Genomic DNA, 18671 nt, shown 5'->3' with positions numbered 1-18671 from the left:
TTTATGATCAACTGTCCGTCATTATTGTTAACTGCAGAAGTATAAAGAATAAGACTGTGGAATTCTCTGGCCTAGTTCACATTTCGCAGCCTGATGTTGTGATTGGCACTTAGTCCTGGCTCGATTCCGATATTTCAAGCGCTGAAGTTTTCCCGTCCGAGTACACAGCTTATCGCAACGACCGTAATGCTCATGGCGGGAACGTCTTTGTTCTCGTGCATAAGTGAATACAGAGTGTGCCTGTGGACTGTGGTGATGACCGTTAAGAATCTGTTTGGTGCAAATTAATCCTTTCGGCCGGAAACAGTCTTACCGTGGGCTCGTTTTACAGGCTGCCTACTTCCACTAGCAAAGACCCTTTACTTAGCCTCTCCCATTCGCTGTACATTCTAGCTTCTGAACCTATCCTGTTAGAGGGCGACTAACTTGCCAGACATCACATGGAATAACCATTATCCTGAAGGGAGTCGTTCTTCATTTCATTTCATTTATTTTACCCTCAGGGCTTTCGCATTGCAGAGGGGGTGGGACAGTGAAAAAAAATACAGAGATCAAAAACAGGGCTATATATATGAACAATATTGAAAGATGCTAGAGACAGAGGACGAAAACATTGAGAACAAAAGTAAAATAAAAGGATTACAAAAAAAGAAACCCTATATAGTCTATATATGGGTGAACAACCTATCACAATTGGTCTGATTCTAATAGCGCGAGTAATTTGCTTTTAAAACGCGCAGTGTCACTAACAAAGGTGGCTGTGGGTGAAAGATTATTCCAGTCGCGACATGTTTTAGGGAGGAAGGAATTAGAGCAGGTCACTGTGCGGCAGTGTGGAACAGCTACTTTTTGATTGTGGTCTATGCGAGGCGAGATGAAAGGTGGTGCCTTTACACAGATGGCTTTCAGGCCAGGATTGTGATAGTAAATTTTATGGGAGAGGCAAATGCGTGAAAGCTTACGGCGAGTGGAGAGTAAGGGGAGTTTAAGATTAGATTTCATTTTTGTTACACTGGCAGTGCGATGGTAGTTTCCAACGATGAAACGCACGCTTCGATTCTGCACGGCCTCGAGTTCATTTGTTAATGTGATGGTGTCAGGATCCCAAATTGAACATGCGTACTCTAGTTGCGGACGAATGAGTGTAGTGTATAGTAGCATTTTAATGAAGGTGGAGAGGATGAGACATTCCTGCGGACGTACCCTAGCATGCGGTTAGCCTTTGAACTGATATGAGCTTTCCAAGAAAAATTAGAACAAACATTAACGCCAAGATACTTGTAAGACGAGACGGGATTCAGCTGAGTGTCGTTAATAAAATAATCTGGGCTTGTTTGCTGGTTACGGGTTACGCGCATGCATTTGCATTTAGATATGTTTAATTCCATTTTCCACGATTGACACCAGTCATAAGTTTGATTTAAGCCTGTCTGTAGCTGAACAATATAATTAGTGTTATTGATTACTCTGTAAATTACGCAGTCGTCAGCAAACGAGCACATGCTAGATGAAATCTTTAAAGGTAAGTCATTGATGTATATTAGAAATAATGACGGGCCAAGGAGCGACCCCTGGGGCACACCTGAATGTACTGGCACTGGTGATGAGTCGTGGTTATTGGCGAAGACGAACTGAGTACGGTTACTAAGAAAGGCACGAATCCAATTAAGTACATTAGGGTCAATGTTAAGTTGGCTCAGCTTTAAAAGTAAAAGAGAATGACTGACTTTATCGAAGGCTTTTGAAAAATCTAAGAATAAGCAATCAGTAATGAGTCCAGAGTCTAAAGAACCATGCAAGTCGTTAGTGAAAATCATTAACTGCGTTTCACACGAGAAGAATTAGCGAAAACCATACTGTTTCGGAGTAAAGAAATGGTTTGATTCTAGGAAACTAACAAGATAACTAAATATGATGTGCTCTAGAACTTTACATGGAACGGAAGTAAGTGAGATGGGACGATAATTACGTGGATCTTGCGTTTCCCTTGATTTGTGCACTGGGATTGCTTTGCCTGTGAGCCAGTCATTAAAAAGGGTGTGATGGTTTAAAGACTGCGAAAAGATACAATGTATTATAATGGAAGAATATTCTACGGTATTTTTAAAGAATTTAGTACTGAGGCCATCGATACCACAAGAGGATGACGTCTTAAGTTGGTTAATAATGCCACGAATTCCTTCTGAGGAGATGACGATGGGATCCATTGGTAAAAAGTGATATTTTATGAGCGAAGGTAGGACGGAAGTGCCGGTGGGGCTAGAGAAGGCTTTGATAAAAGTGCTATTGAGAAGCGATGCGCACAGTTGGTCAGGAACTGGAACCCCATCTGGGGTAAATAGTTGTATGCTGGTATTTCGTTTGCCTTTCACTGTGCTCCAAAACTGCTTCGGGTCATTGCTCAGCATAGCCGGAAGAGTCTGATTAAAGAAGGTAAATTTGGTTGATTTTAATGCCTTTGAATAAACGACTGCAGCGCCCTTATACGCAGACCACCTGACCGCAGAGTGTGTGAAGCGAGCTGTCCTGTAAAGTCTTTTTTTCTTATTGGAATTAAGATACCTGTTGTACCAGGGTGCAGCACTGTTTGCTATATACCTTTTTGATGGGTATGTATTTATTTACGAGGTCACAAACTCTAGATTTGAAGATCTCCCAGTTATGTACGGTACGGTCTAGATAAGCACTCAAAAATTCATTTAAAAATAAAGACATATTGTTATTAATAGCCTGGAAGTCAGCCTTGCTGTAATCTATAATGTATTTGAACTGCTTACGTAAGAGTGATAGGGGTAGAGAGAGGTTGAAGTTGAGTATCATGTGATGGCTTAACCCAGGCAAATGAATGATAGAAGACATGATGTCTGGAGATGATGTGAAGATGAGATCAAGGAGGGATGAGGCAGTGGCAGGGACAAGTGTGGGGAGTTCAATAAGTTCCGATAATGCGAAATCGGAACATATGTGAAGGAAGTGGTTAGAATTGGAACACGCAGAAAGAAAGACTTGACTATCATGATTCCACTCAATGTCTGGGAAGTTAAAATCTCCTAAAAGAAAAATGCTCACACCAGGAAAGCGCACAGAAATTGCATTGAGGCAAATCTTCACAGAAACTAATGGGGCTTGACGGTGGTCGATAGCACACACCAATAACAATTTTCTTAAAACGGAAAGTTATACAGCACCACACAAAGTTCTAAACTAGTCACTACGGCAACACGAAACCATTCAATTCGGTCGTTGAGCGCAAGTAAAACACCACCACCTTGCCTTTCATATCTGTCACATCGAAATACTGTTACGTGCTTAGCACGCACGGGGGGTTATTCACAGAGGGGATCGGTCGGAGCAGGATGGAAGCAGGAAGCCTACCAGCGTCCCTCAGCTCTTTTTCTTCCTTTCTCTCTGCTGGTCCTTCATCTTCTGCTTCTTCCGTCGAGGCTCTGTGCAAGCACGTGACATTTCCCTCCTCGCAGACGAAGCCCGTCGGGCGAGTTAAATAGACCGTCTGGGATGGAATCGCTTGAGGCGGGCTACATGCACCACCTGAGACTGGCGTGACCGTCGACCACTAGCAGTTAGTCGCGATATAACGTAATTAACGTCACTAATGCACTCCAACACAACAAACGGTCCAGTGTAGTGGGATAGCAGTTTCTGACACAGACCACGCTTGCGTAGAGGGGTCCACAACCACACAATGTCACCAGGAACATAAGAAACTTCTTGGTGTTGGACGTCGTAGCGGTTCTTGGAACGCTCTTGCGAAGATAAAATTCGAACGCGGGCAAGCTGGCGAGCTTCTTCAGCTCTGCAGAGTGTGGTCGCAAGAGAAGGTTCGTCGTGAATGAAAAATGGTAGAATGGTGTCAAGGCCACAGCGAGGCGACCGGGCATAGAGCAGGTAAAAGGGGCTGTAGCCAGTTGTCTCATGTTGCGCTGTGTTGTATGCATGAGTAATGAACGGGAGGACGCCATCCCAGTCCTTATGATCTGCAGCGACGTACATAGCAAGCATGGTGGTGAGCGTCCGATTAGTGCGTTCTACCACACCGTTCGTTTGGGGATGATATGGCGTGGAGTGGCGAAAACTGCAGCTGCTGAGGCGGAGAAGTTCTTCAACAACGTCCGCTGTAAATTGGCGTCCACGGTCGCTAATGAGAACTGCAGGAGGGCCATGCCGAAGAATGACGAAACGAAGTAAGAAGTTAGATACTTCAGACGCAGTAGCAGCTGGTATCGCGGCTGTCTCACAATAACGGGTTAAGTGGTCTACGCACACAAGAATCCATCGATTTCCTTTCGAGCACCGCGGGAAAGGTCCAAGGAGGTCAATACCAACTTGCTCAAACGGGGCTGTTGGAGGTGTGATTGGCCGCAGTTTGCCAGGTGGACTGGAAGTCGGCTGCTTAAAGCGCTGGCATTGCACACAGCTGGCTACATAGTGCTGGATGGTTGAACGCATGTTAGGCCAGTAAAATCGTTGCTGTGTGCGGTGGAGTGTGCGTGTCACTCCCAAGTGCCCAGACGTGGCGTCGTCGTGCATCATTTCAAGAACTGTGATGCGTAGGTTTTCGGGTACGACAAGAAGCATGCGTGCTCCTCCAGAAGCAAAATTCTTCTTATAAAGCAAACCGTCGCGAATGCAAAAAGTATTCTTTACAGAATCTTGAGCGGCATCAAACAAAGAGGTTAATGTTTGGTCCTTGCGTTGCTCAGTTCGGAAAACTTGAAGATCGGGGAAGGCTTGTGAAAGTGACGCCAAGTATTCATCAAAGTCTGCGTCGTCATCAGTCGTTTGAAGCGGCAAACGGGAAAGACAATCGGCAACTGAGTGTTTACGGCCGCTTTTATGCACCACAGTGAAATTAAATTCTTGTAGGCGCAAAGCCCATCGAGCAAGCCGGCCACAGGGGTCACGAAGACTCACTAGCCAGCAAAGCGAGTGGTGGTCGGTGACGACGGTGAAAGCATTCCCGTACAGATAGGAGCGGAAGCGTTGTACAGCGAAAACAACGGCGAGACATTCTTGCTCAGTAACCGTGTAATTTCTTTCGCTCTTACTCAATGACCGGCTGGCATATGCTACCACGTGCTGATCGTGACCATGGCGTTGTATAAGTACAGCGCCGATACCGATACCACTTGCATCAGTATGCACTTCAATTGGTGCAGATGGGCAGAAGTGGCGTAGGATGGGGCCCGAGGTCAAAAGAAATTTCAGATGTCGGAAAGCTGCGTCACATTCGCTGGTCCAATTGAACGGTGCATCTTTATGCAGCAAACACGTCAGTGGGTAAGCGATGTCCGCAAACCTAGCTATAAAACGTCGAAAGTACGAGCAGAGCCCTAAAAAACTCTGCAGCTCTTTCACTGATTGAGGCACCGTAAAACTTTTGACAGCTTCAATTTTCTTTGGATCTGGTCGAACACCTTCTTTATCAACTAAATGACCAAGAACAATTGTTTCACGGTTCCCAAAATGACATTTCTTGGAATTGAGGATAAGGCCAGCTCGTTCCATGCAATCAAGCACAATATCCAGGCGGCTGTTGTGCTCACTAAACGTTTTGCCAAAAATTACAACGTCGTCCAAATAACATAAACAAATTTGCCACTTAAGGCCACGCAGGATTGTATCCATGAACCGCTCGAATGTTGCAGGTGCGTTACATAATCCGAAAGGCATAACGTTAAACTCGTAAAGTCCGTCTGGTGTTATGAATGCCGTTTTTTCCCTATCTGCAGCGTGCATGGGGATTTGCCAGTAGCCGGATCTCAAATCAATAGAAGAAAAGTATGAAGCGGAGTGCAGACAATCAATTGCGTCATCTATACGTGGAAGCGGGTAGACGTCCTTTTTCGTGGCCGTATTTAAGCGACGGTAGTCAACACAGAACCTCCATGTGCCATCTTGTTTCTTCACAAGGATAACTGGAGCTGCCCAAGGACTTGAAGACTCTCGAATTATGCCTCGCTTTAGCATCTCTTGAACTTGGTCATCTATTAACTTACGTTCAGTGGCTGAGACTCGATAGGGCTTCTGGCGTATAGGAGGTGCGGAGCCGGTGTTGATCGTGTGATGAATACGACTGGTAGGCGGTGGTGTAGAATCGTCTTTGGCAAAGTCGAACACGAACACGTGCTTCAGAAGGAGTTCCACTAGAGTGCGACGCTCGGTTGTGGGAAGAGCCTGATTAATCATAGCCTTTACTTGGGTCTCCATATCTCTTTTCACGTGCTGCTCACTGACAGAGTTGGTTAACGTCGCGACGGAACCTGACACACCTTCCTACCTTCCTCGAAACGGGCGAGTTTGAGGCCCCGAGGCAACACAGCTGGCTCTTCAGAGTGGTTCACTGTCCACAGCTCAGTACGGCCTCTCACCACGGGAACGACGCAACGAGGCACGACGATACTCTTCTTAGAGCAGGCGAGTGTCGTAGGCTCTACCACAGCTTCAAAAGGTTCGCACTGATTGTGAATAGAGGAAACCCGCACGAATGCTGCGGAGAAAGCTGGTACAATAGTGTCTTCTTCCACCGCAAATGCTCCAAAATCCGGTGTCGAGTTATCCACAAGAGCTGAAAGTAGTGAAGAATTCAAAGCAATTTCTCCCGTACGACAGTCTAAAGTTGCACCACACTCTTGCAGAAAATCAATTCCAAGAATCACATCATGCGTTGACCGTGGTAGCACTGCGAATTCTGTTCTAAACGTTAGACCACCAATAACAACATCCGAAGCACACACACCAAGTGGAACCAAAGGTTCACCACCGACACCACGGAATAATGCTGCACGGTCACCACTAAACATCACTTTCCTACCTAAACGGTTCTTAAACCTCAAACTCATAACGGATACGGTAGCACCAGTGTCCACAAGAGCCATTGTTTTCACACCATCAATAAACACTTCCAGTTTGTTCTTCAACATAAACACGGGCAGAGGTATATTTGACGTCATCGACTCGCCGGCGGCCTCACCTCCATTGGCCGCGCCTCCTAGTTTCCCGGAGGCGGAGGGGATGCACGACGTCGAGGAGAAGGTGACCGCCGTTGGCGCTGAGGTGGCGGCGTCACACTGCGGTCAGATGCAGGTGATGAACTCCGCAAAGTGCTCGGACGGTATGGGTCCCAAGCGGACGTTGAGGGTCGCTGCTGCGCGGTGTGCACTTGTCCGTAAGTAGGCGCCGGGGGTTGGCAGCCTTGAGAAGTCGGGAAACGACGGCGGCAATATCTGGCGATATGCCCTGCAATGCCACACCGGTAGCACGAAGGTTGAGAGCGCCAGCGACCGGCATAAAAGTCCTGGCGAACAAAGTCGCGACGTTGGCTGGAGCCAGGATCTCTCTGCTGACGAACAACGTCTTCTGGGTAGGTGGGCCTCCTTACCGCCGGCTGGTGGCCATAACGTTGGGCAATGTTCCGATCGTCCATGGGCAAAGTGCTGTTAGGTTGAGCCCACGGAGTCGACAGGGCGGCAACATCTTCCTCCGGTGCAGAACTGTGCCGCAGATATTCTGTGCGGCAGAAGGTGTCCCGGGATCTGGACAATTCCTCGCGCACAATCTCTCGAATCATATCAGCCATAGAATTTTGAGGACAGGCTTCAACACTGGCTATAGAGGTGACATTGGCCAATCTTCCGAATTTAGGGGTAATTCGACGCAGCTTAAGAGCTTCAAATGTTCTGCAATGTTTTATAACGTCAGCGGTGGTGCTCAGGCTCTCTTTACTAATCAGGAAATTGTAAACATCTTCCGCAATTCCTTTTAGAAGGTGGCCGACTTTGTCTTCTTCAAGCATACTGGAGTTAACTAGCTTGCATAACTTTAGGATGGCTTCGATGTATGCCGTGCAAGTTTCTCCAGGTACTTGCGCGCGGTGAAGCAATGTCTGTTCCGCACGTTTCTTTGTTGCCGATTCATCCCCAAAATTTTTCTTGATTTCGGTCGTAAAGGTTGCCCATGAACTCAGTGTATCCTCATGATTGTCGAACCAGTCAAGGGCAGTGAATTTTTTTTTTACAAAAAAATAATTCACTATTGGACACGTTATCAGGCAGCCATGTTTCTGTTAAGGCAATAATATCAGCGCTACAATCATTTATCAGTGCACTCAACTCATCTCTTTTGGGCAAAAGACTTCGTATGTTAGTAAAAACCACACTTAGACCAATGTTCTCAATGGCAGTACCACCACTCCTGGCGGGCCCCTACGTTCCAGTACCAGCTAGAGTTCGACCAGAGCACATCATTGCGCACTGTATGAAATTGTAAGTGTTTACGGGCTACGTCAATTTGTGGACTTTCCTACGCGTGTTGGATCGAATGGTGGCAATACCTTAGATTTGCGGTTTTCTAATCGAAGTGATCTAGTACAAAACGTAGTAGCCACACCTGGAATTAGCGATAATGAAGTGGTAACGGCAACAGTCATATGTAAAGGAGTAGAAGTGCTGAAGCAATGTCACAGAAAAGTTTATATATATGAATAAGGTAACTATGACGTCCTAATTAGGGAACTTGATTCATTTTTTATGGTTGTCATAGATAGTTCCGTTTAATGTGATGTAGACGAACTGTGGACAACGTTCAAGAATAAGCTGTTGTCTCTCGTTGATCAGTTTATTCCAGGAAGGCTGATGTCACCTAATAAACGAGCAGATAAACCAAGGATCAATAAAAGAATGAGTGCATCAATTAGAAAGAAAGCTCAGGTTTATAAAAGGTATTGTAAAACAAAAAAGCCATCTGTGTACGCGCGACTCAGAATTCTGACTGGAAACCTTAGAGCGAATTAAAGGCAGCAAAGAGCTTGTACCTATCCTCATTGGCAGACAAACTAAAAACGAGCCTAAAAGAAGTGTGGCGCTTTATCAAATGCAACCAAAAGGATCTTGTTAGTATTCCGGCCATCAGGGATCGTGACAATCTGTTGAAAGAAGACATAGCACGAGCAGAGTGTTTCAATGCATATTTTCACTCCGTCTTCTCAGCTTGGTGCTCAGACGCAATTATGGAAGAGCAGGAACAGCTTAATGCAATGACAGATATGGTTATAACCGATCAAGGTGTCAAATCATTGCTACAAAACCTAAATGCGCATTCCGCACCAGGTCCTGCCGGCATTCCTAACTATATTCTAAAGCACTGCGCAGAGCATATTAGTCCCTTTTTGGTTACTTTATTCAACAAGTCATACAGACCGCGAAACTACGTATAGACGGGAAAATAGCCAATGTTACACCAGTTCACAAAAAAGGTGATCGTAGCCAGGTTTTCATTTACCGCCCCATATCTTTGACATCTGTTTGTTGCAAAACCCTGGAGCGCATAATCTATTCTGGACTTGTAAAACACCTTCAAGACAGCAGTTCACATCAGCGCAGCATGGCTTTCGATCAGGGCTGTCATGTGCAACGCAGCTAACTCAGTTCATTCATGACATTACATCCGGGATAAACGACTGTTTTCAGATAGACGCTATTTTTCTAGATCTTAAGAAGGCCTTTGACGTTGTGCCGCACCACCTTCTTCTAAAAAAAAAATTACCGACGATTACGTTACTTCCTAATGCGAAATTTGAGCGCAGCAAATAAGCTGTTTCACCTTTTCGATAGATTGAGGCAAAGAAATCGAGCAACACATGTATGCGCTATCACAGAATTTTTTTTTTAGCAGACGGAGGACTTCCATCGGTCGTCTCGCTCATGGCTCAGAAAGAACTGGCAGATAATTTCGCAGTGGCGAACGGCAGCGGCAATTTCGGCTCGGGCGGTGCACATATACAGATCCGCCGCCACCGATCTGGCTCTCTGATTGCCACCGCACAGGGCGAACGGCAGCGGCAATTTCGGCTCGGGCGGTGCACATATACAGATCCGCCGCCACCGATCTGGCTCTCTGATTGCCACCGCACAGGGGTTGCATTGGAGGAGGAGCGAAGAAAGGAATTAAGTTCGAGCCGGCGCTTTGACAACCGGAGACTCGCAGGAAGAGGGGGGAGGGGGGCGGCGTGTACACCCAGCGGCAAACGATGGGGGCAGAAGCGCGCGCAGCAAGCGGACAACACGATAAAGGGAGGAGGGAAGAGATAGCAGCGACTGATTGATGCCGCTGACGCCGATAGCGCTGGGGGATGAAAGGGGGGCGGAGCTGGTTACGAGGCCGACGCCGACGACAACGCCGACGACGACGACGACGCGAAACCCAGGAACGGACGCCAAAGAGCTGCGCTCTAAAAAATGTCATGCCTTGGTCTTCCTGACTACCTTTTCGGTTAACTAAAAGATTATTTGAGCGCACGCCAGCAGCAGGTGGTAGTCAATGGGGCATCATCCTCGCCTGTGGATGTTTTATCTGGAGTGCCACAGGGTTCGGTGCTCGGACGATTACTGTTCCTCATATTCATCAATGATATACCTGTCGGCCTCAGATTCACTGTCAGACTGTATGCTGACGATTATGTTTTGTATTCCCCTGTCACGTGCCTCGATGATCTTGGCGTATTACAGGCTGACCTTGACAGAGTTTGCGAGTGGTGCTTGAAGTGGGGATGGCATTGAATGTAACTAAGTGTTTCCATGTGCAATTTACAAAAAAAAAAGAAAATTCTTGGATCGCACCTTTTAAACCATGACACTATCGAAACTACTGATAAGGTTAAATATCTTGGTGTTATACTCACAGCATTCCTTGACTGGACAGCCCACGTTGACATGATAACTGGCAAAGCTTCTCGTATTTTGTATTTTTTCCAACGGAATTTCAAAAGCTCTCCCCAGGTACTAAAAGAAACATTATACTGTCACCGACACACGCAGCAGAAAAGCGGGAAGCACAGTGTTTCCTAGGACGAGGCTCGCCGAACCGCCGAGCTCATGCAGAACAGACGACGCTCGGCCACGCGCTGGGGGCCAAGTTTCGGTTACCAGGTGGCGCCGGCAGAGTGCCAGCAGCGTGGCATTGCCCCCTCTCTTTCAAGAGGCATCGACCCGATGCCGCACGGGCGGAAAAAAATAATAAAGGGAAGGCAGAAAGTGAACGGCGCGAGTGTCTGCGTGAAAAGGGGCTAACGGGAGTAATACGGCTTCAGTCGCGCCACGTGGACTACTTCAGACGTCGGTTGTCGTGAGGGCCGGACAGTTCCTTGAGGGAGCACCTCGTAGGTCACCGCGCTGAGGCGGCGTAACACCTGGTAGGGACCAAAGTAACGGCGAAGAAGCTTCTCAGAGCACCGCCGCAAGCGGATCGGGCTCCACACCCAGACTTGGTCACCGGGTGTGTAAATCACCTCCCTACGGCGGAGGTAGTAACGCTCGGCGTCGCGTTGTTGCTGGTGCCGGATTCGCTGTCGAGCAACATGGCGAGCGGCTTCGGCGTCACGAGCAAATTGGTTCGCTACGAAAGAAGAGGGAGCAGGATCCGGAAGAAGCATGGTGTCCAGCATGGTCAAGGATTCGCGACCGTGCACGAAATGGAACGGAGTGAAGCGTGTCGTTTTGTGTAGAGCAGTGTTGTAAGCGAACGTGATGTAAGGCAGTATCCGGTCCCAGTTCCCATGGTCAGCGCCTACATATATCGAAATCATGTTGGCAATTGTCTTGTTAAGCCGCTCAGTCAGTCCATTCGTTGGCGGATGGTAAGCTGTAGCCCTTCGATGGCTGGTGCCTCTGAGTCGAAGTACCTCGCTCGTAAGTGCCGACGTGAAGGCGGTTCCCCTGTCAGTTAATACGACTGTAGGGGCTCCGTGACGAAGCACAATGTTGTGAATGAAGAAATGTGCAACTTCGGCTGCGGTACCACGGGGAAGGGCCTTGGTCTCACAGTAGCGGCTAAGATAGTCAGTGGCAACAGCAATATACCGGTTACCCATGGAAGACGCCGGAAATGGGCCGAGTAAGTCCATGCCGACCTGTTGAAATGGGAGGCGCGGGGGATCGATCGGCTGCAGGAGCCCGGCTGGTATAGTCGGCGGCGTCTTCCGGCGCTGGCACTCACGACAGGTTCGGACGTAGCGGTGGACAACCGCAGCAAGCCTGGGCCAGTAGTACTTGTGACGTATGCGCGCCAACGTGCGGGAAAACCCGAGGTGGCCCGAAGAAAGGTCGCCGTGGCACGCACGCAGAACTTCTTCACGAAGCGCTGTAGGTACGGCAAGCAGATAGACAGTGTCCGTTGGGCCGTAATTCTTTTTATAGAGGACACCATCGCGCAAGCAAAACGATGACAGCCCGCGCTTGAAGATTCGAGGAGGAGATGGAGCGGTTCCTTCGAGATACTCGATGAGGGGAAGCAGTTCGGCGTCGGCACTCTGTTGGCGGGCAAGGGTGGACGCGGTGAGAGCACCGAGAAAAGCTGAATCGTCGTCGGACTCGCCCGTGGGGCAGGGAATAGGAACGCGGGAGAGACAGTCAGCATCGCTGTGTTTCTGTCCGGACTTGTGCACGATGGTGACACCAAATTCTTGTAGCCGAAGGCTCCACCGAGCAAGCCTCCCCGAGGGATCTTTCAGATTCGCCAGCCAACACAGTGAATGATGATCGCTCACAACCCGAAATGGGCGGCCATACAGGTACGGACGAAATTTCGTAACGGCCCACAGCACAACCAGACATTCCTTTTCCGTGGTGGAATAGTTGACTTCGGAACGGGACAAAGTGCGACTGGCGTAAGCATTCACGGTCGCGTTCGTCGACCTCTATTTGCCAATACCCACTGCGGAGGTCAAGAGACGAAAAATAGGTGGCATGGCGCAGGCGGTCGAGAGAGTCATCAATGCGTGGCAGAGGGTACACATCCTTTTTCGTGACGTTATTGAGGCGCATGTAATCCACGCAGAACCTGAGGGTGCCATCTTTCTTCGTGACGAGGACAACAGGTGATGCCCAGGGGCTCGTGGACGGTTGTATGACGTCGTCCTGGAGCATTTGTGTAACTTGGCGGCGGACGGCGCCACGTTCTTTTGAAGATACCCGATAAGGGCGCTGACATATTGGTCTTTCGTCGTCAGCAACGATAATTCGGTGCTTTGTAAGCGGCGTCTGTCGCACCTTGGAAGTTGACGCAAAACGATCGCGGAAGGAATAGATGACGTTTTCTACGCAGCGTTTTTGACTGGCCAAGAGGTGCGGGTTTACGTCGGTCGGGATGGCTGTAGCTGTCGCCTCGTCGAGGTCTGACGTCGTGGACAAAGAGCACTGCCTGGTACACCCTCCGAGCTCGTCAAAATAAGCGACGACCTCGGTCTTCGTTAGATGTTGCGGTTCACGAGTAAAGTTAGTGATTCATGGTGGAAACAACAGCGCAAACTAAGACAGAAAACACAGAAAAGAGGGGAGACAGTACAAGCGCTGACTCGCTTGACTTTAGTTGCGAGTCAGCGCTTGTAGTGTCTCCCCTCTTTTCTATGTTTTCTGTCTTAGTTTGCGCTGTTTTTTCCACCATGAATTCACACCAACTAGCCCAAATGTCTGCTTTGCTAAAGTTGGTGACTAAGATGTCGGTGCGACCGTTGGCAAGTTCTACGAGGCCTCGAGCTACACAAACGTGCCGAGCGAGTAGCAGCGACATGCTCGCTTCAACGATGCCAAGGGTGCCGGTGTTCCCATTACCCTCGACTGTGGCGAACTTGCTGGCTCGCGGAGGGATCGTTATATGGTCGTCACATAGGCGCAACATTACTCTGCTGGGCTCGCTGTTGGTGTCAATGGCTCGCTGGGCGGAAAAGATACCATGAGCTCCCGAAGGTCGATGACCGCACCATAATCTTGAAGAAAATTCATGCCCAGAATGAGGTCTTTAGAACAGTTACGTAAGAGGGCAAAGCCAGCAGTGTGTGGCAATATTTAACAAATGTCAGGCCAGTATTAAAATATGCATGCGTAGCATGGGATCCTTTCACGGGTACACTCATTGACAAGTTAGAAAGGGTACAGAAGCGCGCTGCAAGGTTTGTGACTGGAAATTTTAATTTTCATATAAAGAGCTCAGAACTTCGTGACCGTATTGGTTGGAAGACTTTAGCAGCCCGAAGAAAAATCTGCAGGCTGAAGTTCTTGCACAGCATTTACAATGATTGTACCGGTATTAACAAATGCACTTATTTAAAGCAGCCATATTACATTTCGGAGAGACTAGATAACACAAAAAAGATTAATAGTTATCAACGCCGCATTAATGTATTTAAGTATTCGTTTTTCCCTAACACAATCCTGGACTGGAATAAGCTTCCGAATGATGTGGTTTGTGCACCTGATTTCCAAAGTGCTGTTGAAGCGATAATCTGATGTATTTCTTCCTGGTCTCGTGCGTTTACCGGCGCTGTGCCATCGCTCATACTACTTGTAAGCTCATTTAGTCTTCTTTTAATATGTTGTGTTACCTTGCTGACATGTTTCCCAGTATCTTCTTTGCATGTGTTATTGTATATGGTAATATCCCCCCTACAATAATGCCTCATGGGCGCTGTAGGTACTTTCAATAAATAAATAAATAAATAAATAAATAAATAAATAAATAAATAAATAAATAAACAAATTGTAGTGAATTACAATGAACGCACCTGAACTATTATGAGTCCTGTATTAATGTAACCAGTCGATTGTGCCGCTCTCTCTGGTATAATTCTTTGTTAATAATACTGTAAAATTACCCACCCCTGTTACAATCCCTCTGGGGATTGACAGTATATTTAAATAAAAAAAATGCTCCTCAGGTAGCCTCCATGGCAGACGAAGAGGTTGACGACGAAGTGTGCCGACGCGCGGCTCCAGCTCTCTAGCTGTCTAGACTGACTGTGATTTTACTGCCGTCCACTCAGCTGTTTGGTTAACTGTATCGCTGAGTTCACTAGTATGCGAACCGCCTTTCAAAAAATAAATAAATTGAAAGGGGGTTCGCGTACTAGTGACCGCAGCTATACAGTTCACCAAACAGCTGAGCGGACGGCAGCAAAATCACAGTCAGTCTACACAGCCAGAGAGCTGGAGCCACGCGCGCCGGCACACTTCGTCGTCAACTTCTTCGTCTGCCATCGAGGCAACCTGAGGCGCATTCATAATAGTTCAGGCGCGTTCATTGTAATTCACTACAATGGCCCCGGGATGGAAGAGGAGCCATCCTGGCGACCTATGGTGCTGGCAAGAGGAGCGGGTCGTAGTAAGTCTTGAGGCGACTGACATGGACAAGCTCACGGCCGCGACGACGCAAGTCCGAAGAGGGTGTAAGCGGCTCTACAATATAATTAACAGGGGATGTTGATTCGACGACGCGGTAAGGGCCATGATGTTCTCTGCGAAATTTCGAAGACTGTCCTGGTGTAGTGGAGGGGACCCAAAGCCAAACTAATGAACCTGCAGAGAAAGCGTGCGCGATTTGATGGGCATCGTGTTCATGCTTTCGGCGGCCTTGGGAGTTCGAGGTGAAAGAACGGGCCAGTTGGCGACATTCCTCGGCGTGCTTGGCGAGTTCGGAAAGGGGCGTGCATTCGGAGGCGTCCGGAGTGTACGGCAAAACCGTGTCCATTGTGGAGGACGGCTCACGGCCATACAACAGGTAGAAAGGGGAAAATCCGGTGGTTGACTGGGTGGCGGTATTGTATGCGTACGTCACAAAAGGCAGCACAGAGTCCCAGTTAGACTGATCTGACGAGACGTACATAGTGAGCATATCGCCGAGAGTGCGATTAAAGCGCTCAGTCAGCCCGTTAGTTTGAGGGTGGTAGGCAGTGGTGGTCCGATGAATGATGCGACACTCTCTGAGGAGGGCTTCCACCACGTCCGAAAGAAAGACACGGCCTCGATCACTGAGCAACTCGCGCGGCGCACCATGGCGGAGAACAAAATTGTGCAGCAGGAAGTGGGCAACGTCACGAGCAGTGGCAGCGGGTAGTGCGGCGGTCTCTGCATATCGGGTTAGGTGGTCGACGCCAACAATTATCCAGCGGTTCCCAGATAACGTGTAGGGCAGCGGGCCGTAGAGGTCGACGCCAACACGATCGAATGGGCGAGCCGGGCACGGCAATGGCTGCAAGGGGCCGCTCGTACGGGGCGCGGGAGACTTGCGTCGCTGACAGGCGATGCAGGAGCGGACGTATTGGCCAATGTACCCGTACATGTCCCGCCAATAATAACGCTGAGATATTGTTTGAAACGTCTTCAACACACCGGCGTGGGCACATTGTGGGTCAGCGTGAAACGAGGCACAGATCTCAGAACGTAAATGGCGAGGTATCGCGAGGAGCCACCGTCGACCATCTTGCGTGTAGTTACCGCGGTAGAGCAGGCCATCACGGAACGCAAAATGTGGTGCCTGGCGGCGTAGAGTGCGCGAAGGCACAGCAGTGTGAGCGTTGGTCACGACGTCGATGATCGACGCAAGCCACGGGTCTTTGCGCTGTTCCGCAAGCATATCAGAGGCGGTAAGAGGCGAGAGGACGGGTTCAGGCACGGATGAGCATGCAGCGGCAGTGGGCAGAGGAGATCGAGATAGAGCGTCGGCGTCCATGTGCCTACGGACAGAGCGATATACAACGCGGATGTCGAACTCCTGAAGGCGGAGAGCCCACCTGGCGAGGAGGCCGGCCGGGTCTTTAAGAGACGACAACCAGCAAAGCGCGTGATGGTCCGTGACGACATCAAACTGGCGGCCGTACAGATGGGGTCGAAATTTCATGAGTGCCCAGACGATCGCTAAACATTCCTTCTCCGTAAGGGAATAGTTGCATTCAGCCTTGCTGAGCACCCGACTCGCATACGCCACGACGTATTCCTCATAACCATCTTTCCGCTGAGTCAGGACAGCTCCGAGGCCGACGCCACTTGCATCAGTATGCATCTCGGTAGGGGCTCTCGGATCGTAGTGGCGAAGTATGGGCGGCGAGGTAAGAAGACGGCGCAGTGTGGTGAACGCGTCTTCGCATTCGGGGGACCAAGCGGACAGGTGGTTGTCTGTTCCAAGCAGTTTCGTGAGTGGCGCAATGATCGACGCAAAATTGCGGACGAAGCGCCGAAAATAGGAGCACAGACCGATAAAGCTCCGAAGCTGCTTCATTGTTGTCGGCTTGGGAAACTTCGCAACAGCGCGAAGTTTGGCTGGGTCGGGGAGAACGCCTTCCTTAGATACAATGTGACCCAAGATAGTTAGCTGCCGGGCGCCGAAGTGGCACTTCTTGAGATTAAGCTGTAGGCCGGCGTCGGTGAGGCAAGACAGAACCTGCTGCAGGCGCGTGAGGTGAGTGGAAAAATCTACCGAAAAGACAACGATATCGTCCAAGTAACAGAGGCACGTATGCCACTTCAGCTTCCGTAAGACGTTATCCATCATTCTTTCGAATGTAGCTGGCGCGTTGCACAGGCCGAATGGCATAACGGTGAACTCGTAAAGGCCGTCGGGGGTAACGAATGCGGTCTTCTCACGGTCAGCGGCAGCCATCGGGACCTGCCAGTAGCCCGAACGCAAGTCAAGAGAGGAGAAGTATTCGGCGCCTTGGAGACAGTCAAGAGCGTCATCGATGCGGGGAAGCGGATAATTGTCTTTGTGGGTAATTTTGTTCAGTCGCCGGTAATCGACACAAAATCTGATAGAACCGTCTTTCTTCTTGACCAGCACCACCGGAGAAGACCAAGGGCTGTGAGAGGGACGGATGACGCCACGGTGCAGCATGTCTTCAACGTGCTCACTTATCACTTGACGCTCAGCCGCAGACACGCGATAGGGGCGCTGACGAAAAGGCGGGTGGGAGCCGGTTTCAATGCGATGAGCCACGGTTGATGTACGGCCTAAAGGCTGATGGGCTGCATCGAAAGCGAAGCGGAAAGTGTGGAGAAGGGCTGAAAGCTGCTGACGGTAGGTGGACGGAAGAGTATCGTCGATGGCGGCGCGGAAAAGTTCGTCAGGCTCAGGTTCAGTAGCGAGCTCGGAAATGCATGGCGTTTAGAGAGGGACCGCTGGCTGCCTCGTGGACATTAAGGACAGAGAGAAGGCAGACAGGTTGAATGCAGCCAGGGGACTCACCAGGTAGCAGGGTAAGGGCACACGAGGATGGATTGTAGAGCAGCATCTTCGTGACACCCCGCCGAACATCGAGGACAGCAGAAGGTAGCGGCAGGTTCTTCCGGCGTACAAAGGAAGCAGACGGCGTAAATAAAACGGTGTCATCCGACGCGGCACGGCACGACAGGGAAACAAGGGCAGATGCTCCCGGCGCTACTTCAACATCTTCAGCGATAGTGACCTTGAGTGGCAAGGGGGCAGAGGTTTCAGTAGTAAGCTCGTCAAACAAAGCAGAAAATTCAACTTCAGCGCAGGCGCAATCGATGACGGCGTTGTTGTGTGACAGAAAGTCCCACCCGAGAATTATGTCATGTGAGCATGAGGACAGCACCAACAATTCGACTGGATACAATATATCGTCAATGATGACTCGCGCTGTGCACGAGGCGAGAGGGGCAATGCACTGTTCACTAGCGGTGCGGAGCGAGAGACCCGTAAATGGCGTCGTGACTTTGCGCAAGCGGCGGCAGAGTTTTTCGTGAATCACTGATACTGAGGCACCCGTGTCGATAAGCGCATGTACCGGCAGTCCGTCGACGATGACCTGAAGAACGTTGCGTGGGGAAAACGGAGGCCTTGTGCTTTTCGAACAGCGCGCAGGTGTTGTT

Source organism: Amblyomma mixtum, chromosome 8 (assembly GCF_055824585.1).
Source record: "Amblyomma mixtum isolate Tamu chromosome 8, ASM5582458v1, whole genome shotgun sequence".
Classification (NCBI taxonomy): Eukaryota; Metazoa; Arthropoda; class Arachnida; order Ixodida; family Ixodidae; genus Amblyomma; species Amblyomma mixtum.
This window is presented reverse-complemented; position numbering follows the sequence as displayed.